Source organism: Ovis canadensis, chromosome 5 (genome assembly GCF_042477335.2).
Source record: "Ovis canadensis isolate MfBH-ARS-UI-01 breed Bighorn chromosome 5, ARS-UI_OviCan_v2, whole genome shotgun sequence".
Lineage (NCBI taxonomy): Eukaryota > Metazoa > Chordata > Mammalia > Artiodactyla > Bovidae > Ovis > Ovis canadensis.
Window position 1 is genome coordinate 57,232,482 of NC_091249.1, and position 21,472 is coordinate 57,253,953.

The 21,472-nt window shown below is 37.5% G+C and overlaps 1 protein-coding gene across 4 annotated transcripts in view; it reads right to left on the reverse strand.

The window, feature by feature from the left end:
- AFF4 (ALF transcription elongation factor 4) overlaps nucleotides 1-21,203 on the reverse strand; it is a 78,843-nt gene extending 57,640 nt beyond the window's left edge. For 2 of the 4 annotated variants that reach the window (XM_069592033.1, XM_069592032.1), the window contains exon 1: nucleotides 20,601-20,982. The gene's annotated coding sequence lies outside the window, so the exon portion shown is untranslated. Of the gene's footprint in view, nucleotides 1-20,600 lie in introns of all 4 variants that reach the window. The other 2 variants (XM_069592031.1, XM_069592034.1) reach the window with 2 other exon arrangements.
- Nucleotides 21,204-21,472: the final 269 nt, after the last annotated feature.

The following is a 21,472-nucleotide window of genomic DNA, read 5'->3' on the forward strand; positions in this document are numbered from 1 at the left end:
GTTTTTAGTGGTAAACAATTTAAAATAATCGAATGTCCGAGAACAAAGAGATGGTTAAATAAACCATGATTTATTAAAGCAAATGAATTAGATAATTTCCAGCTAACCTGGGGAATTTCCATAAATGCTGTTATGTAAGGAAAAGTAGGTGCAACACAATGTATGCCATATGATTGACAGCCTCATTATTTCTTTAGCTTAAACTTGGAAGTAGAATTGTTAGGTGCTGAGTATACAGAAATACAACTAACTCAACTAATAGGAAAACATGCCCATGACCATTCTCATAAGCTAAACACAAGAAAACTGAAAATCTGAATATCCAGTTTTCATGCATAATATGAAACGTCTCCATATTTAGTTAAATCATCTCTCTTATTGCTCAGTAAATATTTTGGCCATTCCTGCAAACGTTAATAGGGAATAGTCTTCCACCTATGTATTTTCCAAAAAAAACAAACCCTAAAAAAATTTTTCTTTAGTAAAATATAGTTGTTTACAACATTGTTTTAGTTGCAGGTTTACAGCAAAGTGATTTAGTTATAGACATATATATATTTGGATTCCTTTCTATAATAGGTCATTACAAGATACTGACTACAGTTCCCTGTGCTATATAGTAGGTCCTTGCTGGTTATCTATTTTATATACAGTAGTTCATATATTTTTAACCCAAACTCCTAATTTATCCTTCCCCTTTTTCCCCTCTGGTAACTGTTTTCTATGTCTTTAAATCTATTTCTGTTTTGTAAATAAGTTCTTTGTATATTTTTCTTTTAGATTCCACATATAAGCACTATCATATGACATCTGTCTTTCTCTGATTTACTTTACTTAGTATGATAATCTCTAGGTCCATCCATGTGGCTGCAAATGGCATTATTTCATTATTTTCCATGGCTAAGTAATATACTATTGTGTATATATGTCACACCACCTTTATCCGTTCATTTGTTGATGGACACAGGTTGCTTCCATGTCTCGGCGACTGTAAATAGTGTTGCTATGAACAACGGGGTGCATGTATCTCTTGGAATCAGTTTTCTCCAGATATACGCTCAGGAGTGGGACTGCTGCATCATACAGTGACTCTTATTTTAGGTTTTAAGGAACCTCCATACTGTTCTCCATAGTGGCTACACCAATTTACATTCCCACAAACAGGGTAAAAAGGTTCCTTTTTCAAAAAAGATAAACCTTGATGGGTCTATTTTTCCAATTACACAAGTAATACTCATTCTTGGCCCCCAAACTCTAATATGATCACTATAAAGCAGAAAGTAAAGTCACCAATAGTTTCACTTCCCTGAAATAAATCACATTCCAAGGAGTCAGAGAGTAAAGGTGAAAATTATTACACATACAATTCTTACTTCATTTAAGAAGTAATGAACATAGTTCCATAACAATATATGTGAATTTTCATTCTTTTATTGCCTGCATAGTATTCATTTAACCAGAAGGCCCCTGAAGAGGTTGTATCTGGAATTCTGTATGACAAACATTATAATGATTGTACATGTGTGTGCACACTTTTTTCATTTCAGATAAATTTCTCCATGTGAAATTGCTAAGTCAAGGGATATATGCTATACCACTTTAATGTATACCACTAAACTGCTTTTCAAAAACATTGTTTTAGTTGACAACCTACTAATAAGAATGTGGTGAAGGTGAAGGTGAAGTCGCTCAAATGTATCCAACTCTTTGCAACCTCATGGACTGTAACCTACTAGGCTTTCCGTCCATGGGATTCTCCAGGCAAGAATACTGGAGTGGATTGCCATTTCCTTCTCCAGGGGATCTTCCCGACCCAGGGATTGAACCCGGGTCTCCTGCATTGGAGGCAGATGCTTTAACCTCTGAGCCAGATACTGCCCTTTAACCATGCTGTTTTCAATCCAGGGATTATGAGTCTTTTTTAATGGAATCACCTAAGAAATTAAAAAAAAATATTCCAACGTTACTTGTTTTATTTATTCAACAAATACAGGAACCTGTCTGCTACTTCTAGGCACTGTTCTAGAAGCCAGGGAAAAAATAAAGAATGACTCCTAGATGGTCCTTGATCTTGAAAGCTCATAGCTGCATTCTACTCAATTTCTCTGATAGTTAAGACTGCACATCTTTTTCATGAACTGCTTAGCCATTCATATTTCATACTTCTTCTTCTGTGAACTGCCTATTTACATCTTTGTCCATTTTCCTATTAAAGTGATAGTCTTTTGATTACATAATAACCATGCTTTTCCAATCTGTACTACATCTTAGCTGAGAAATAAGAGGTTAGAATTATATCTTATGCTAAACTGCATCCTACTCTACTGACCACCTCTTCAAGTCTTCTGGCTCCTCCTTCAGGACTACTTCCAAACTCTGCAGGCAGGCCTACACTCTCCTCAATCTAAAATGCAAACCTCACATGCAGTTTTTGAAATTTGTCAATACTCTCTCCAAGTCTCTTGATTTCTTTCTGTCTTTTTGACTTTCACCTTGATCCGCATTTGTTCAGCCTCTCTGGAGTTTTCCATTCTTTATGTCAATGGAGTAACTATAATCAATCTAAATGAATAATTTTAAATATTTTTTACTACAGACTATGTGCTATCTGTATCTTTACTTTTCAGTTACCTGTAACAAGAGACTAAAAGTGAACTATACTATGGACTACATGGGACTGGGGTACTCAACAAAGGAAAGGGCTGGCTTTAATAGCCCTTTAATAGAGTTGCTACTCATTGCAGTTATTGTAAGTCTTATCCATCCACTACTAGCAGCTATGTCCAGGTGAAACTGCCTTTATAGTGGAACTGGATACTTGATATTTAGCTGTGACTATATAACACACTAGACATATGATTTAGGTAAGTAATCTACATAAATCTCATTTCTGTCCTTTAAAAAACGTCCATACTAATTGGATGGTAAGGATTAGATGAGAGAACTATTTGAATGTATTTGAATATTTAACACTATACAAGTATTTAACACAGTCCAGGGGTATTTAACATGGTCCAGAGTATTTAACCGGGGAAGGCGATGGCACCCAACTCCAGTACCCTTGCCTGGAAAATCCCATGGATGGAGGAGCCCGGTAGGCTGCAGTCCATGGGGTTGCGAAGAGTTGGACACGACTGAGCAACTTCACTTTCACTTTTCACTTTTCATTTTCATGCATTGGAGAAGGAAATGGCAACCCACTCCAGTGTTCTTGCCTGGAGAATCCCAGGGACGGCAGAGCCTGGTGGGCTGTTGTCTATGGGGTCACACACAGTTGGACATGACTGAAGTGACTTAGCAGCAGCAGTAGCAGAGTATTTAACACAGTCCAGGTTAGGACTTGGCACTCTCACTGCCAAGGCCCCAGGTTTGATCCCTGGTCAGGGAACTAAGATCCCACAAGCCACTTGGTATGCAGCCCCCCTCTCCCTCCCTCTAAAAAACAGAATATAAGGGTAAAACAAAGAATAAAGAGTGACTGTAAACAGACGCAACATATCTTTTTAGGGTGATAGAAATGTTCAGCAATTAAATTGTGGTGATAGCTGCATACTCATAAACCGATTAAGAATCACTGAATTGAACACTTAAAAACAAGTGAGTTTATGGAATGAAAATTATTCCTCAATAAAGCTGTTTTTGAAAAGAGAATGAAGAAATCTTTTTCAACTCTTCCTGTATCTTTATGGCATTATTAACAAGTTTCAGACCAGTGTGTTTCTTTAAAGAATTGAGGATCCCAACTTTCTGCTGCAACTGCTCATTTCCCTATCAGAAACAACTGAGGTCTCACAACATTAAAATAATCTGGTGTTATTCGAGAGATAAAAGATACGAATAGAACAAATATTAACAGTCTCTCAGGTTTTGATACACTGACTTGAACAACACTGTAATAATTCAACTAGGTCTAACAGGTATAGAACACTCAACGAAAGCAGAATACACATTCTCCTCCAGCGCACACAGAACATTCTCTGACAGACTGTACATTAGGCCATAAAATAAATCTAAATAAATCTGAAAGGACTGAAATCATACAAAGTATGTTATTGGATCACGATGGGATGAAATCAGAAATCAAGAGCAGAAGGAAAACTGAGAAATTCACAAATGTATGGAAATTATAAACAATATAATCCTAAATAACCAGTTGGTCAAAGAAGGAAGAAATCCTAAGAAGGAAACTCTGAGATTTTAATAATAAAACCACAACTCCAAACCAAAACTTATGAGATGCAGCTAAAGCTGTGCTGAAGGAAAACGTGTAATTATAAACACTGATATTAAGCAAAGAGAAAGGTTTTAAATGAATCTTAAAAAACTAAAACAATAAATAAATAAAAAACTAAAAAAATTTAAAAGTAAACCAAATGAAAGCAGGAGGGAGGAAATGAATGAAAATTAGCATGGAAATAAAATACATAATAGAAAAATAATAGAGAAAATTAGCAAAACCAAAAACTAGTTCTTTAAAAAGACCAAGAATGTTGAAAAACCTTTAGTAAACAATGACCAAGAAAAAAAGAGAATTAAAATTACTAAAAGCAAAAATGAAGAGGGGACAATATTACCAACCTTACAGAAATAAAAGATTACAAAGGAATACTATAAAAAACTGTATGCAAACAAAGTAGGTAATCTAAATGGAATGGACAAAATTCCTGAAAAAGACACCAGATCACATAAGTCAAGAAATAACAGGAAGCCAGAATAGACCCAACAAGAGGCTGAATTAGCAGTCAAAACAACTCTTATAAATAAAAGCTCAAAACTGAATGACTTCATTGGTAAATTCTAACAAACGTTTAAAAAATTAACACTAATCCTTCACAAACTCTTCCCAAACAAAGGAAGGAGGAAACTACTTCTAATTCATTTTGTAAAGGTAATATTACCCTGATATGAAAACTAGACGAAGACACTGCAAGAAAAAAAATCTACAGATCAGGTGGCTGTACTCGCCCTCTGAGATGGCTCACACTCTGTGGAGTGTGCTTCTCTCTGAATCTGAGTAAATCCATTTCTTACCTTAAAAAAAAAAAAATTCTACAGATCAATACAAACCTTATATTTACACAAAAAGTCCCTCCCCCAAATATTAACAAACCAAATCCAGCAATATTAAAAGGATTATACACCATGACCAAGTGAGGAATGCACTGGCTTAACATCCAAAAATCAGTTAAAGTAACACACCATAACAATAGAATACAGGATAAAAACCAGATGCCCATCTCAACAGATGTAAAAAATGCATCTGACAAGTTGTAACATCTCTTCTTGACAAAACCACTCAACAAACTAGGAATAGAAGGAAATTTCCTAAAGCTAACAAGGTATATCTACAAGGAAAATGGAGCTATCATATTTAATAGTGAGAGAGTGAATGCTTTCCCCTTAAGATCAAGAAAAGAACAAGACAAGGATGTCCTTTCACCACTTCTAATCCATACTGTATAGAAGTTCTAGTCAAGTCAATCAGGCAAGAAACAGAAATAAAAGGCTCTGAACTGGAAAGGAAAAGTAGAATAATGATATTATATGTAGAAAACCATAAAGAATCCACTAAAAATCTGTGACAGCTAATAAATGAGCTCAACAAAGTTGTATGACATAAGATCAATATACAGAAAAAAATGAATTCAACTTCTATAAAGTACAATAAACAAACCAAAAATGAAATTAAGAAAACAATTCCATTTACAATATCACACACATACACACAAATACTCAGAAAAAAATTAACAAAAGAACAGCAAAATTCAAACTCTGAAAACTACAAAACATTACTGAAAGAAATTAAAGATCTAAAAAAAATGGGAACAATCTTATTCATGGATTTGAGAATTTATTAAGATGAAGATACTCCTTTAATTGATCCACAGATTCTACAGAGTCCCTATTACTATCCCAGCTGACTTCTTTACAGAAATTGATGAGATGATACTAAAATTCACATGGAAATTCAAGAGTTCCAGAATAGTCAAAGCAATCTTGCAAAAGAAGAAAGCTGGAAGACACACACTTCTCAATTTCAAAATTTACTAGAAACCTCAAAAGAGAACCAGGAGTCTGGAAATATATCAATACTTCACATTTGTAACAAATTTTCCACAAAAATGCCAAGACGACTCAATCAAAAAATGGGGAAAGGACTTGAACAAGCTTTTCTCCAAAGAAAATATACAAATGGCCAATAAACACATGAAGTGATCCTTAACATCATCAGTCTTTAGAGAAATGGAAATCCAAACTAAAAGATACAACATCACACCCATTAGGATGGCTATTATCAACATTTTTAAATCTTGTTAAAAAAATGTTGGCAAGAATATGAAGAAATTAGAACCCTGAGCAGTGCCGGTGAAAATGTAAAATGGTGCAGCTGCTGTGGAAAAGTTTGTTGCTCACTCAGAGAGTATAACATAGAATTACCATATGATCCAGCAATCATACACTTACGTATATAGCCAAAAGGACTGAAAGCAGGAACTCAAAATAGGTATTTGTACACCCCATGTTCACAGCAGCATTATCCACAGAAGTCAAGAGGTGGAAGCAACCCAAGTGCTCACCAACAGATGAATGGACAAACAAAATGTGGTATACACATACAAAGAAATATAATTTAGCCTTAAAAAGGAAAGAAATTCTGACACATGCTACAACATGAATGAAGCTTGAGGATATCAAGGCTAAGTGAAATAAGCCAGTCACTTATATGAGGTATGTAAAAAAGGCAAACTGACAGAAAGCAGAATGGTGGTTGCAAGACACTGGGCATAACGGAATAGAGAATTATCATTCAATGTGTATGGAGCTTCTGTTCAAGATGATGAAAAAGTCCTGAAAATGGACAGTAGTGATAGCTGCACAACACTGTAAATGTACATAATGCCACTGAGCTGTCCATTTAAAAGTACTACAATAAAGTTCACTATATATATATATATAACCACAATAAGAAAATATAGTACTCATAGTTTAAAAAAGGGTGCATTCCCAGTGAACCAGAAATTCATCACCTATAATTTTTTAAATAAAAACATGTAGTTTTATAAACTTTTAAAATTCAAAACCTCAAAAATGATTGAAAGAGTAAAATGTCACATTTAAGTTGCCTTTTTCAAATGTTCAGAACTAGTGTCTGCAATGTTACAAGGTTGTTTTTTTTTTTAACTAGTGTCGATTATTAAATGATTTACACTTCAAAAGTCAAAATGAGAATTGAGCTAAGATTTCAATTATTTCAGAATCTAGTTTATCACAACTGCTATTAACCTGTAACTTTATGTTAAAGCAAAAAGCCTCACTGGTATAGAAATTCCTCTTGCCTCATTTGACAGGATTTCTCCACCCAAAGAGAGTCTGAAGAGGTCATTTCCTACAAGCAAGGGAAACAGGTTGTACACCTGTGGAGATCAAAGCCAACAATAACAAAACATCAGGTACCTTGGATGGGGAGGGAGATGGAAGGGAGGTTCAAGAGGGAGGGGAAATATGTATACCTATGGCCGATTCATGTTGATAGTTGACAGAAAACAAAATTTTCTAAAGTAATTATCCTTCAATTTAAAAATTAAAACTAAGCTGGGCTTATCTTCCAAGTACACATTAAAAAAAAATAATCAGGTACCAAAATAGAATTTTGCATGAAAGGACCTTCACCGGATGAGACTTCTAGAGCCTTCAGGGTTAAACTAACTAGTAAAGGGACTTCTCTGGTGTTCCAGTGGTTAGGGCTCTGCGCATCCAATGTGGGTAAGGGTAAGAGGGGAAGATCCCTGGCTGGGGAACTAAGATCCCACATGCCATGCCACAAGGCCAAAAAATAAAAATAACATAGTAAAAAAAAAATGGAAGCAAAGACAATTCCATACCATTTTTGCTTTCTTTATTATATCTTTACATATCATCTAACTTCTCATAATAACGTTTCATAAATCATTTTCAAGTAGGCCCTCAAAGCTTCCCAGAAATTTTACTATTTTCCTCTGACAAATGCTCTTTCCTATTCCTCACAAGAATTTTCATGGGGCTCTATGACTCTTCCTCCTAACTTCCATTCCACAAATGACCTTGTCTTACTGAACAAAGATTAAAAAGATTAAAGATCAGAGAGAAATCTTCTCATCAATCAACCATCAACTTTCAAACTATCAGCACTGCATCCATTTTCTTCTTTCCTCTGGCTAAAAAAGAAAAAGCATCTATCAAAGAACAATTATGCCCATTTTGCTATCTTCTTCTAGACTTTTATCAGTAACTGACCTTTCTACAGCAACTTCAACTTTTCTCTCTTTAATTAATCCTTTCTATCATCATTCAAACATAGTTTTCTTTAAAAAAAGAAAGTCTTTCCTGATCCCATAGATCTCTCAAGCGACCGTTCTACCTCTCCTCTATTCTCTATGGGAAGGACTCTTCGTTATTCTCCATTTTCTCTGCAACCATTTGTTTCATTTAAAAGTTACCCAAAAGGTGTTCGGAGCAATATAGTGAATACCTGGGTTACCAAGCTGCCTGGGAAACACAGCATTGCCAATGAAGGCTACTGTGTACCCCTCCTGGATCACATCTCCTGTGCTCCCTTCCTGACAGCCACTATTCTGATTTTGGTGTTAATCATTTTCTCATAAATTTCTTTATATTTTTACTATATATGTATGAATCCCTAAATAAGACATTGAATTGTTATGCATATTTTTCAACCTTTAAAAATGGTATACTCTATAAAGACTCGGGGCCTTTAAAATTTTCAACATTATGTTGAAGTTAATCCATCCTGACTCATGTGGCTGTAGTTAATTTATTTCCACTACTGTGTTATACACCCTCCAGATTTGTTTCCTTTTTCTGCCATTACAAACAATGCTGTAATGATCATTTTTATATACTTTTCTTTATATCAATGACTGAGTGAGTTTTTCTGGAACAGATACCTACAAGTGGAATTGCTAGGTTTCAGGCAATGAGCATCTATTTTAACTGATACACACAAGCTGCTTTCTAAAATGTATCCAATCACTATGCAACATTCTGTTTCCAACCTTGAAACATTCTGTTTCCAGCTTCCCACATTCCACTCCTTTGCCAAGATCACACTCATTTGCAAGTTGCTAAATTCAACATTATCATTTTAGTTGACCTACCATTCCACATATTCAGCCACTAATGGCTCCTTAACATACTTTTGGCCTCTATAACCTCCCAGTTTTCCTAGCATCAGGTTCTTCCGTTCTATCTACCAGACCTCTTAAAAACTGGTGCTCCTCTGCACTCAGTCATGAGTCTTATTCAGTCTCTGATTAAGTTTACATTCTTTCCCTACATTCTCATGGCTTAAAATACCAACTATATGCCTACACTACAAATACCAAGATATGCTCCACATCACACCTTTCTCTTCTGAGATAGAGAACCACAAATTCAGGGATCTGTTTGATCATGTTCTTTGTCTGAGGAATATCAATCTCAGTACATCCAAAATTGATTTCTTGATCTCTTTTCCCTTCACTTCAACAACTCCTGCTCCAGTGATCTTCATTCTACCAACAAACTGCTCTTGCTGAATCCTCCCTTCAACCTCTCTCCACATCCAATCCATAATCATAGCCTCCAAAGTATATCTTGTATTTATCAGTTCACTTCTTTCTCTACTGCCGCTGTTAAAACAAGCCATCATTTTATCTCTGACTTGGACAAATGCTAGAGCCTTCTGATTGGGACTCCTAGTTTTCCTCTTCTCTCTCTAATCCATATTTTATACAGCAGTCAAAGTGATCTTTTTAAAACACAAATCAGATTATGTCACTCAAACCCTGATTAAAAACTTTTAGTAAGCTTTCCACCTGTAGGATAAACTTTAAGGTACTTAACATTGGCCTGCAAAGCCAGGACTTGACTTTCTCCTGATGTGACTCCTGCCTATGTATCTCATCAGATTCATTTTATATCCTGACACCCTCCCCTCCTAGCTCCCACTAAGGGCTGTTTTCGGGTTTCTTGAACTTGTGGTACTCCTTCCAGCTTGAGGAAATTCATGCAGATAATTCTTCAGAGTACCTGATCACAATTAAGTATAAACTTATTTTGATGTTCATTAGTATTTCCTCTTCCACTAGACAATAATCCATGAATGTGTTTTCCAGCATCGCATACCTGAATATAACCTAGCAGACAACCAAATAAGTAAGCTAATGAACTTCACAACCTGATAAAAAAGGAGTGATTATCTCATTTATTAGGAGATAATATCTTGAGATCATGATATCCTTTACCTAATACCACAAAACACTATTATTTGGGGACTTTCCTGGTGGTCCAATGGTTAAGAATCCACCATGCTGTGTAGTGGATGCAGGTTCAATCCCTGGTCAGGTAACTAAGACCCCACATGCCTTGGCACAACTAGGACAGAGCACCGCAACTACTGAGTCCACACGCCACAATGAGAGTTTGTGCACCGTTAACAAAAGATACTACATGATGCAAAGATGACCCTGGATGCCGCAACTAAGACATGACTGAAGCAGCCAAAAAAATAATTTTTTAAAATACTAATACTTCAAAATTGAAACAATTAGTATTTTATACCACACTAAAATCAGACACTATTCTGCAACACATTTTAACTTAGTAGATTCTTAACATTTGCATTTAATGATTTGAGATTGATAAGAACTGAAATGTATTTCTTTACTAATGTGTTAAGCTATATATACAACTCTGATACTTTAATGATACTTCCTCACCTTAGAAATCAAACAGTATCACATTCAAGGTTTATTATGTTATTAAGCAGTATCCAATCTGAAACACTATTTGTCAAATTCATTACTAAAAAACTGAGTTGCTCTTTTTAAAATATTAGACAATTTAAAACCTTAATTGAAGAGCAGAAATGCTTATTACATACACAAATATGTTCACACTTAAGTGTAAGCATTAGAATATGAGTATTCATATTACTTGTAGCCAGCTGCCTCTCTTTAGATAATGTTTCTCTCAGTACTAAAACTAAACGCTCCTGCTTCCCTTAGTAAGTAATCCTGCATGGTTACATGCCCTGAAGCTGTTTTAGAAACATAACGAAATAAAACTATACTTGGGGCATTTACTAATACTTGAGAAATGTTTAAACCAAACTTAATTCGTTTAAATTTATCTAAAAAAAACTGTGCTACCACTCTAAAAGCATATAAACAAATCAAACTGAGAAGTCCACCTTTATCTTTAAAGATAAATAAATGGGTGGAAAGAATAGTTAAAAGTCAAATTTTAGAAATCTCTCTATAAAGAAGAAAATCTTTTGACTCAGTTTCTTACTTTGAAAGCATACAAATATCTAAAACCTGCAAAGGTATCTTATTGGAAACTTATGTATGAACCAATAATTATCTTTACAACTTTATAAAACAGATCTAATTAAGACATTTTCTACTTAAAAGTAATTAATAACTCTCCTCTCTATGGAAATCTAACAATTTTATCTCAGGTTGCAAAGCTGTCCAAAGTCCAATTTCTATCTACTTTTATAAAGACTTCAGTACTAATCTGAGCCCAAAAATAACCTACACATATTCAGATCCAGGTCTTTGCTCAAACTAGTCCCTCTGCATATAATGTCCTTCCTTCTCTCCATTTCCATATACATCCATTTGAAAGTTTATCACATAGCACCCCTCCTTCAAGAAGGTCTCTAAGAATCCTCTGGGACCTAAACTCATTTACTTTCTGAAACATTTCTTTGTATTTCATTTGGCACTAACATTTGCCTCACATTATTGTTATTCTTCTACCTGCTTTCTCTACTCATCTCCATATTATAAGCCTCTAGAGAGAAAGAACTAAAGATACCATTTAACTTCCCCTCTCTCCTCTCTAGCACTTAACGTAATGGCTGGCATACAACAGATATATACTCAAAACACTTGATGAATTTTATAAAGGTAACACTAAAGTCTTAAAGCCTCAAGAGCCAAAGAGGCAGTGAGAGTACTTACTAAAAGTTGTGTTTCAGATATGTTGCCCATCTTTTTTTACCCACACAGTCTCCCGTTTCTTAAGACCTGCTTACATTTCACAACAATAAGACAGTAGGTTTTCTTTTTCCCGCATTCAGTACATTATAAACCCAATAAATCATTACTATTGATACTTAACAAATTCTGTTGTTTTTAAAGCAATTTCTCTAACAGAAAAAAACAAAACAAAAAAAAGAAACACAAGTATAGAAATGATTAATTTCTATTTTTACTTAAACCCTGTACTCTCAAATGTTCACCAAATATAAGTGCTAGACTATAAAATCTCAGCATCATACTTGGCAAACTGAGATGGTATGAAAACTGAGTGTTTCAGTAACAACACTCAGAAAGAAACATCGGCTCAAAAAGTACTGCAAGACTGCTTTCATTTATAGGACCTGAGGAAGCCAAGAGAAAATAACACAGGTCCAAAAGGCTAAATAAAAGTTTTATTACTCAAAAATGCATCTAGCAAATTCAGCAAAAGTTAAAAAGCATTACATAGCAAAGGTTCTTTAGAATTAACACTAAAAAGGAATTCTTTCTAATCAATTTCATCTTCACTTGCTTATTTACAAGACAAGTGGTAAAAAAGTATCTGAATTTCCTGAAATATATTTTAGTGCTTTGCCTGCATGCTGTCGCGTCATTCATGTCCAACTCTTTGCGACCTTATGAACTGTAACCCACCACACTCCTCCATCCGTGGGGATTCTCCAGGCAAGAATACTGAAGTGGGCTGCTATGCCCTCCTCCAGGGGATCTTCTGGACCCAGGGATCGAACCTGTGTCTCTTACATCTCCTGCATTGGCAGGCGGGTTCTATACTACTAGAGGCACCGGGAAGCCCATTTAGTGCCTTAGAATACTTTAAAAAAAAAAAAAGGGTGAGAGAAAAATGCTAACATATTGACTGAAAGTATACTCAAGGCTTGTAAACTTATCAGCCCCTACCCTAATTACCCTAAATTCTTGTTAATAAGGTGCTGCTGCTGCTGCTGCTGCTGCTGCTGCTGCTGCTGCTGCTGCTAAGTCGCTTCAGTCATGTCCGACTCTTCACGACCCCATGGACTGCAGCCTACCAGGCTCCTCTGTCCATGGGATTTTCCAGGCAAGAGTACTGGAGTGGGGTGCCCATTGCCTTCTGCACCACTACTACTTCAGCTAGTAGTCCTTAAATGTCAATTTTAAGGAGGCTTTACTTGCTAACTCTGGCAATCTTTCTTGTTCACTTGTGGTTTCGTACCTTCATGGCAATCCACTCTAACATTCTTGAAGGGATAATCCCACATACAGAGGAGCCTGGTGGGCTATAGTCCATGGGGTTGCAAAGAATCAGACACGACTGAGCATGCATGTAACTTAATGAAAACTATGTTAAATGTGTATGTAGAATAATGACTGCTGAAGTTTGAATAAAACACTCATACTGCAAACAAATTGTTTCATATTGATTAATTACAAGATGGGATCTACCAGATACACCTCACAGTGAAAATATAATACTAACTACTAGCCCAGGTTTATATTAACATATACATGATCCAATTTAACTCACCGTCTTGCCCTGCCTGAGCATCATTAGTATAATGATGCTTTAAAGCATTAGTTATTAGTTTATAACTTGGCACAAACACGTTAATAAACAAAATCTAATAAACAAACAAAATCTAAACTCCCAAATGATTACTTGGCTATAAATCAGTCCTTTAGAAGTTAACATAAAATTCACTAATGTCCAAGAATCCCCAGTTGGAATACTACAGAAAATGCCACACTACTAAGGAGTTCAAGGAGAAGTGAATTTGCAATTTGAGGGGAAAAAAAATATCACTCTGGTAAAGGATGAAGTAGATTACAAGGTAACAAATGAGAAGACTATTGCAATAACCCAGGTAAGAAATGAAAGCATGGATTAAGACAGTAATGGTAGGAGTGTTGATAATGTAGATAAAGGGCTTGGATTCAAAGATTTTATGGAGGTAGAATCTTGGGGATAGACAGATGTGAGAAGTAAAACAGGAATCAAGGACAATCTGCAGGTTTCTAGGAAAAATGATAGTGGTATAATCTCTGAGGAAGGAAAACAGAATTTAGGAGTGAGGGGACTGAGAAGTAGCAGAATAGTTATATTCAACATAATTAACACTTATGGGGACTATCTTATCAGCTTCTAGTCCTAGAAGCTCACTCACGCCCCGTTCTCCAAATTCTCTCACCCATTCACACAGATGTACTAAGAGCAACTACGTTACAACAGAAGCTAGAGTGTGATCTTACCTTCAGGGTACAGTTGACAAGTAAAGTTTGAATTTTTAACTAAAGCTAGGCCAATGTGCAGACCCCACCTGTTTTATTTAAATATCTATCTATATATGCAAGTATGTGTGTATAAACACACGTATACGCACATATACATATATCTACACATATACATACATACAAATAGACACATATACATACAATCAAACAAAAAATACCCTAACGGTCATCACAGTAAACAGGACCTTGTAACTAACTCCTCAACCCTAAGGCAATCCTCAGACTAAAATATCCACTAAGGGTCATTTGATCTGCTAAGACAGAAGTTGACAAACTTTTTTAAAGTAAATATTTTTGGCTTTATAGGCATAAAGTTAGGACTACTCAACTCTGCCACTGTAGTAGCAAAAGCACTTACATATAATAAGTGAACAAATGGGTGTGTTATCTGTGCTCCGGTAAAACCTTTATTCAGGGACACTGAATTTTGAGCTTCCTATAATTCTGATATACCACAAAATATTCTTGATTTTTTTCTCACCATTTAAAAAATGTTAAAACCACTCTTAGCTCTCAGGCCATACAAAAGCAGACAGCACTGGACCTACCAACCATAACGTGTCAATCATTGTGTGAAGGCAACAGAACTGCCCTCTTCTAAAATTCTTTTAAATGCCCTCTAAGTGTAAGCCTCAACCTAAAACAACAGAAAAGGAAAATCTTTCTAGTGGACAGAACTGAAAATCTTCATTTGGCTCATCAAAAAACTCACTCCATTTGCAAGGAAATAAGTCAACAAATGAAGGCCCATGTAATTTGCTAGTTCTATCATTCACCTTATACTGTACCTGTCCAGCAAGACATGGTGTAAGTTTTGGAACAATGATACCTTCCTTTCCCTTCCCCTCCTAAGAGTTTCAGGGTTTTTTTCCCCTATCACTGTGTATCAGTTATGTTAGGAATGCTTAAATTTAGTATTTAGTCCACAATTTTCAGACCTGTGACAAAGCATATCTAGGCCTGATTAACAAAGAGTATCACCTTTAGAATCTGGACTCAGAGAACAATGACCTCTGGATGCAGTAAGTAGATATGATTTAGGTTATTTCCGTAGCAGAGATGAGAGTGTTTGCTGGTATAGACAGTGATATTATATTAAACAAAATATTAAATATATATAAGAAAAGTAGGACTCTGTGTGTACTAAATAGCCATGGAATGAATGAACTGGACAACTGTTTTAGCGTGTCCTTTATTCCTCTTCTCTGCAGGATGCAACCCTGTAGCCAAAGCTGTGGTCCAGAGGTGGACATATAACCTAATGAGTCCCTTTATTGAGATCTGAGATTAAGAATCAGGTCAGCCTCTCTGATGGCAGAAGACACAAGATTTAAAACTCAAGACACTAGTAAGTATTAAAGTTGATCAGCAGCAGAAGAGAACTAACTCAACACATAAATAGCATCTTGTAGAAAAAAAAAAAGTATCTTGTGAGATACAGAGGATACTCTTGACCTCACATGGAGCCTCTGGATCTAGTTCTTCCTGACTTCTAGCTGTCCTCCTATGGCTTGACTGACTTCCTGAGAATTCATGGGAATTCCAATAAATTCTTCTTTTTGCTTAAGTGAGGAATGTGTCATTTTCCTGACTAAAACAAGTTACCTATTGGGCAATCTCAAGAGGGATAGTCAGTTGGATCAAAGAGTTCTAGTGAGTTTAAAACACTTAAAGATGGTAGTTACAGCAATAAAAATGGATGAAATCACCCAGAAGAGTGAAAACAGGTCAAGGTGAAAATTCATAACTATCAATATGATTAGCAGAGAATTAAGCATTGCAAAGAGGCAGCTAGTACTAAGTAAGGCAGGAAAGGGACAGAGTCATAAAAGTCAAGTAAATAAACAGTTATCAAAGAGACAATGGGTAACAGTATCAAGTATAGAAAGAGGTAAACGACTAAGCAATGACTATACAATTTGACAATGCAGAAGTTAAGGTGGCCTTGGTAAGAGCAATTTTACTGGCATGCTAGGATGAGAAGCCAGGCTGAGAGTTCAAGAATACATGGGAAGTACACGACTCTACCTATGAAGTATTCTTCCCATTAAAAAGAAAATTCATGTCTGAACTGGATCAAACTTCTAGATGTAACTACCAATTTACAGGAAAAACAGTGGACAGAGGAACATATTACATGAAACCACAGGGATGTAATCAGCAAAATCCAGACTATGTGAAGTCTCATGGGCAAAGGCTTGGTTTCTTTAACAAACCAACTGCATAGGAATAAAAACAAAAAGACAGTGAGGAACCCATAGAGGAAAAAAGAAAAGAGGGTTGAGACACCCATCAATCCAATATGATGTATGAGTCTTATCTGGATCCTAATTCAGACAGACTGTTTAAAACAAAAACTCAAGTAAGGGAAATTTGAACAATGACTACAATATGTGATGATATTAAGGAATCACTATTAATTTTCTAAGTAAAATCTTAAATTGGATTATTGCTTTAACTCTTAGAACCACCCAATAATACAGTATAACAGTCTTTATTCTACTAGTGAGTCTTCCCTGACTGTGCTTGAAAGTCATCCAACGTGCTACAGTTCCATAGTTAATGCATAACACATAATTATTAAGAGAGATACAGTGATACAAGGACTCAAAGGAGATAGGGCACAATTAGAGTAGGGTGGAGTCAAGTAAAGCTTAAGGTAATGGTATTTGCATTGTGCCTTAAAAGATGGTGAAATGTAAAGAGGTAGGAATAAAAGAGGAAAAGCGATATTCCGGATAGAAGGAATGATAGCAACTGGAAAGAGGTGGGAAGACCTATGAAGAGCACTGACTGTACTCACCTTTCCATAAAATTGTCCCCATCCTAATGATGATAAAAAGAAAAAGTCAAAGAAGCTGAGGAAGCCCAGTTCCAGGACAGATTACAACAGTATCTGGGTAGCCAAACCATACTGGCTTTATCCAGAACAATCTATTTATAGAGTCAATTTCTGGGCGTGAGGAGTTAACTACAAGTGTAGGGGTGCTTTTCTTAAACCAAAGAGAAAGGTAGCAAGATAACAAGTCAAATTAACTTTAAGCGGTTTTTAGCCACTGACTATACCTTATTCCATAATAACTGAGACTGGCACACACCATCCCAGAGATCAAATATAATTGTTCCAACTTAGAGGAAATAAAAAAGGAAGTAGGAAAAGCATAATGAAGACTGGGGGGTTAAAAAGTTGAAAAAACTTTATGTATATTATACAGGAAAGATTTTATAGTAAGAATAAGAATAACTCTAAGAATCTGTAGAATAAAGCTTAAATAAAAAATAAAATCTACCATATGATCCAACAACCACACTCTTGGCCAAAAACTCTAATTCAAAATGATACATGCATCTTATGTTCATTGCAACACTATTTACAATAGCCAAGACATGGAAACAACCTAAATGTTCATTGACAGATGAATGGATAAAGAAGATATGGTGCATATATACACAATGGAATATTACTTGGTCATAAAAAAGAACAAAATAATGCCATTTGCAGCAACATGGAAGCAACTAGAGATTATCATTCTAGGTGAAGTCAGAAAGAGAAAGGCAAATAACATAAGATACCACTTATGTGGAATCTAAACTATGGCACAAATGAACCTATCTACAAAACAGAAACAGACTCAAAAGACAGAGAGAACAGACTTGTGCCTGGGGAGGGGACACCTAGGCTGGGGGATGGACTGGGAGTTTAGGGTTAGTAGATGCAAACTATTACATACAGAATGGATGAACATTCTGTATGTTTATCCTACTGTAGAGCACAAAGGTCCTACTGTACAGCACAAAGAACTATATTCAATATCCTGGGGTAAACCATAATGGAAAAGAATATAAAAAGATAATGTATATATGTGTGTAATTAAGGCACTGCTATACAGTAGAAATTAACACAACATACTTCAATAAAAAATAAAAAACTAATAAAATCAAATAAAATCTAAGTCATCTATTTTTATAATACCCACTTCACTTCTGGGTCACTGTCCAGGTGTACCTTCGTTTGATACTTTAGGAATACCTCTTTGATTTTTATGAAAAAAAAAAAAAATTGAAGAGAAGGCCTCATACATTTTGGACTCCATTCTAAACCAGTAGATGGTCACAAAAGAAACACCTGTTTTCTTTGTTCCTCTCAGGTACAAATAAAACTATGACATTTACCTTAACCCTTAAAAACAAAAGATACATAGTTTTAGACGTCTTCACCTTCTGTCATCTTCTGTAGCTGATAGTTATTTCCCCTTCAGATACTGGTCACTTGCTCATATGATTTTTTTAGGAGTACCCTTTTGTGAAATCTTGGGTTGGATATCCCATTCAAATTCAACCTAATAACTGTATAAAATATTGGGGAGGACACAAAGATATACAGTCCTTGCTCTAAAGACACAACAGACCTATTAAAAAATCACAATAAAAAGCAGAATGCATCAACTCTCACAAAGAGGTACAACATCTTAAGGGCACAGAGAAGGGAATGTACATCATCTGACAAGCAGAAACTGAATCTAAATGAAAAGATGCTATCTTTAAGAATACTTAATTACACAGCTTCAGAGCACTGTAGAATCAATCACCTTTACACCTCAAAATGGTAGACTATTTTCCAATGAATACAGCTAAGCTCTTTTTTTAATCAAACCATAAAGGTTTGGTCATTCACAAACATCCTATCTTGTCCCCACCTGACAGAGAATTTTATTTAAAGCAAAATCTGGATACTGTTCCTGTAGAGCTAACAAAAACCAAAGTCGTGAGCCTGCAAGCCACCATAAACTGAATGAAACTGCTGGTGTTAAACACACACACACACACACACACACAATTTTTTAATTGCTTCAGGTAAGTTAAGGCTAAAAGAGAATTTAAAATAACTTTTTTTGTGTGTTTGGAGACTGAAAGAGGCAGTGATTAAAAAGTAAAATAAACCTGAGCAATTTAAAGATTAGCCAGCTTTGTTAAAAATCAGATGGCTACTTGCCAACACTTCTTCAGGAACATAAGACCAAAGATGATTCTAGGCAAGATTCACTGGCCACAGAGGCTCTTTATTAAACACAAAATCAAGAAAGTTCTCATAAATATTTCAATTTTAGTAAGTTAAAGGACTGTTAAATAAAAGGAGCACTTTACAAAGCTTTGCAGAATCAATATGGAAACAAAGCTCTGTGCTTTTAACATTTGAGCCCTCAAACACAAGACACATTTTAAACGTCACATTTACAAACATCCTATTCACAAACAACTGTAGCCTAAATTCCGTCAGGAAAAGTACTGGTAACTGGAAAAGGGACTGGCCCTAGTTTAAAATCTCCAACAGGTCAGCAGAAAAGAAATCGCACAATTCTGAATTGCAACTGTCTGAGAACCCTAAATAGAACTCTTCGTCTTAGGCTGAACTCTATACGCAAGCATTTCACATCTGTACCTTCAACTTCCTATAAATGATATCGTTTGTGAAAGAAAAAACAATAAGGATGCTCCTCAAACTCCTATATCCCATGATCCATCCTCAAAGAGTGGAAGGAACAGCAAAGTGGAAGGAACAAAGCACTGACGTCAATTACGAGATTAACCCCGGGCACAGGCAGCTGGAGGGAAGGCCTACACATCAATACCCAAATACAAGCTATCGGGGTAACTAGCTAGCAGGGCGATTCAGAAGTTATGGGGGCTATTCAAGTATTACACCCCCATATTCCCATTTTTAGTCAATCCCCTTCGCCAGTCGAAGGCGGAAATTTTTTTTTCCTTTTTTTCTTTTTTGCGGGGGGGGGGGGTGGGGAGGAGGAGGAGGAGGACGTGCGCAGGATCGCGAGAAGGAAAGCGAGAACTAGTTGGGTAATGATAGCCAGAACCCAGGCCTATTCTCTCTTTTAACTAGAAATAACTTGAAATTGAGGAAGGTATTAAAAAGTAACAGATCAGTCGATGATGAATTTCTGAGGGAAGGAACGGATTAGGGACGAAAGGAGAAACGGTGAAGATGGATTTCTGGGAATTTTTGTTAGGATTGGGTTAGCCTTTAAATTTTTCTTTTCTTTCTTCTTCTTCTTCTTTTTTTTTTTTTTTTTTGAGGGTCGGGGGTGGAAGGCGAAGACGAGGGAAGAAGCCGGATCGAGCAGCCCTAACCTGGAAGGTCTCTCAGAGCCCCCAGGCGAACCCTGTTTTCCCCTCCCCCCACCCCTCCCCGCGGCCGGCCCGGCCCTCAGTCAGTCCGTCGGCTGTTCTCACCTCCAGTCCCGGCTCCGCTAGGCCCGAACCATTTCCCTGTTGCGGCAGAGGCGGCGCCGAGCCTGCACCTTCACGGGACGCGCATTCGAGCCCGCCGGGGGGGCGGCGACAGGCTGCCAAGGGCGAGGAGCTCCGGGCGGCGGCGGCGGCTCGAGAGGTCTCAAACAGCGCAGGCGGCGGCGACGTACCTCACACACCACAGGCGGAGGTCCCGCCCCGCTCCATGACTGTCGGGCCTAGCCCCCGACGGCCGGCTGAGGCGACAGGGGCGGGCTGACGAGGACCTGGCACTGGGCTCCCCCGCCCCGTCCGCTGGCGACGGCGGCTCGACTACCGCAGCCAGGACTGTGACTGACGCAGCGGCCGCGCCACCCATGTGACCAGGGCCGGGCGGGGACGAGAGCGTCACGTGGCGACGCCGCGCCCCTCCCTGCCACAAAAACGGAGGGCTACGGGGCCTGCTGCGTTGGGGGGGTGACGCTGACGGTGGTGACGTGCGCTGCCGCCGGATCCGAAGACCCGGGGCAAGCCGGGTACTAGCTCAGGTGGCCTAGGCCGAGTCCCGGCGGCAGCGTCTCACAGGGCCGGCTGGGCAGGGCCCGGCCTGCACACCCCGGCGCGCAGCCGCTAGTGAGGTTCGGGAGGGCGGGGCCGGGCCCAGCCGGATCTACCGGTTCTGGGGCTCAGGAGAGCAGTCTGTCAGCCCCTGCTAAGGGTGTGGCTGAAGCCCCCAGACCCTCTGTCAGGTGCTGATCTCGAAGCCCGGGGTCAGTTACGAGACCCTCCACAGCTCCGGCCGAAAAGGGAAGTTTGCCGGGAGTTTCTGTGCAGGAGGCTGCCTAAAACCTCGCATGAACTTCCACGAGCCAAGC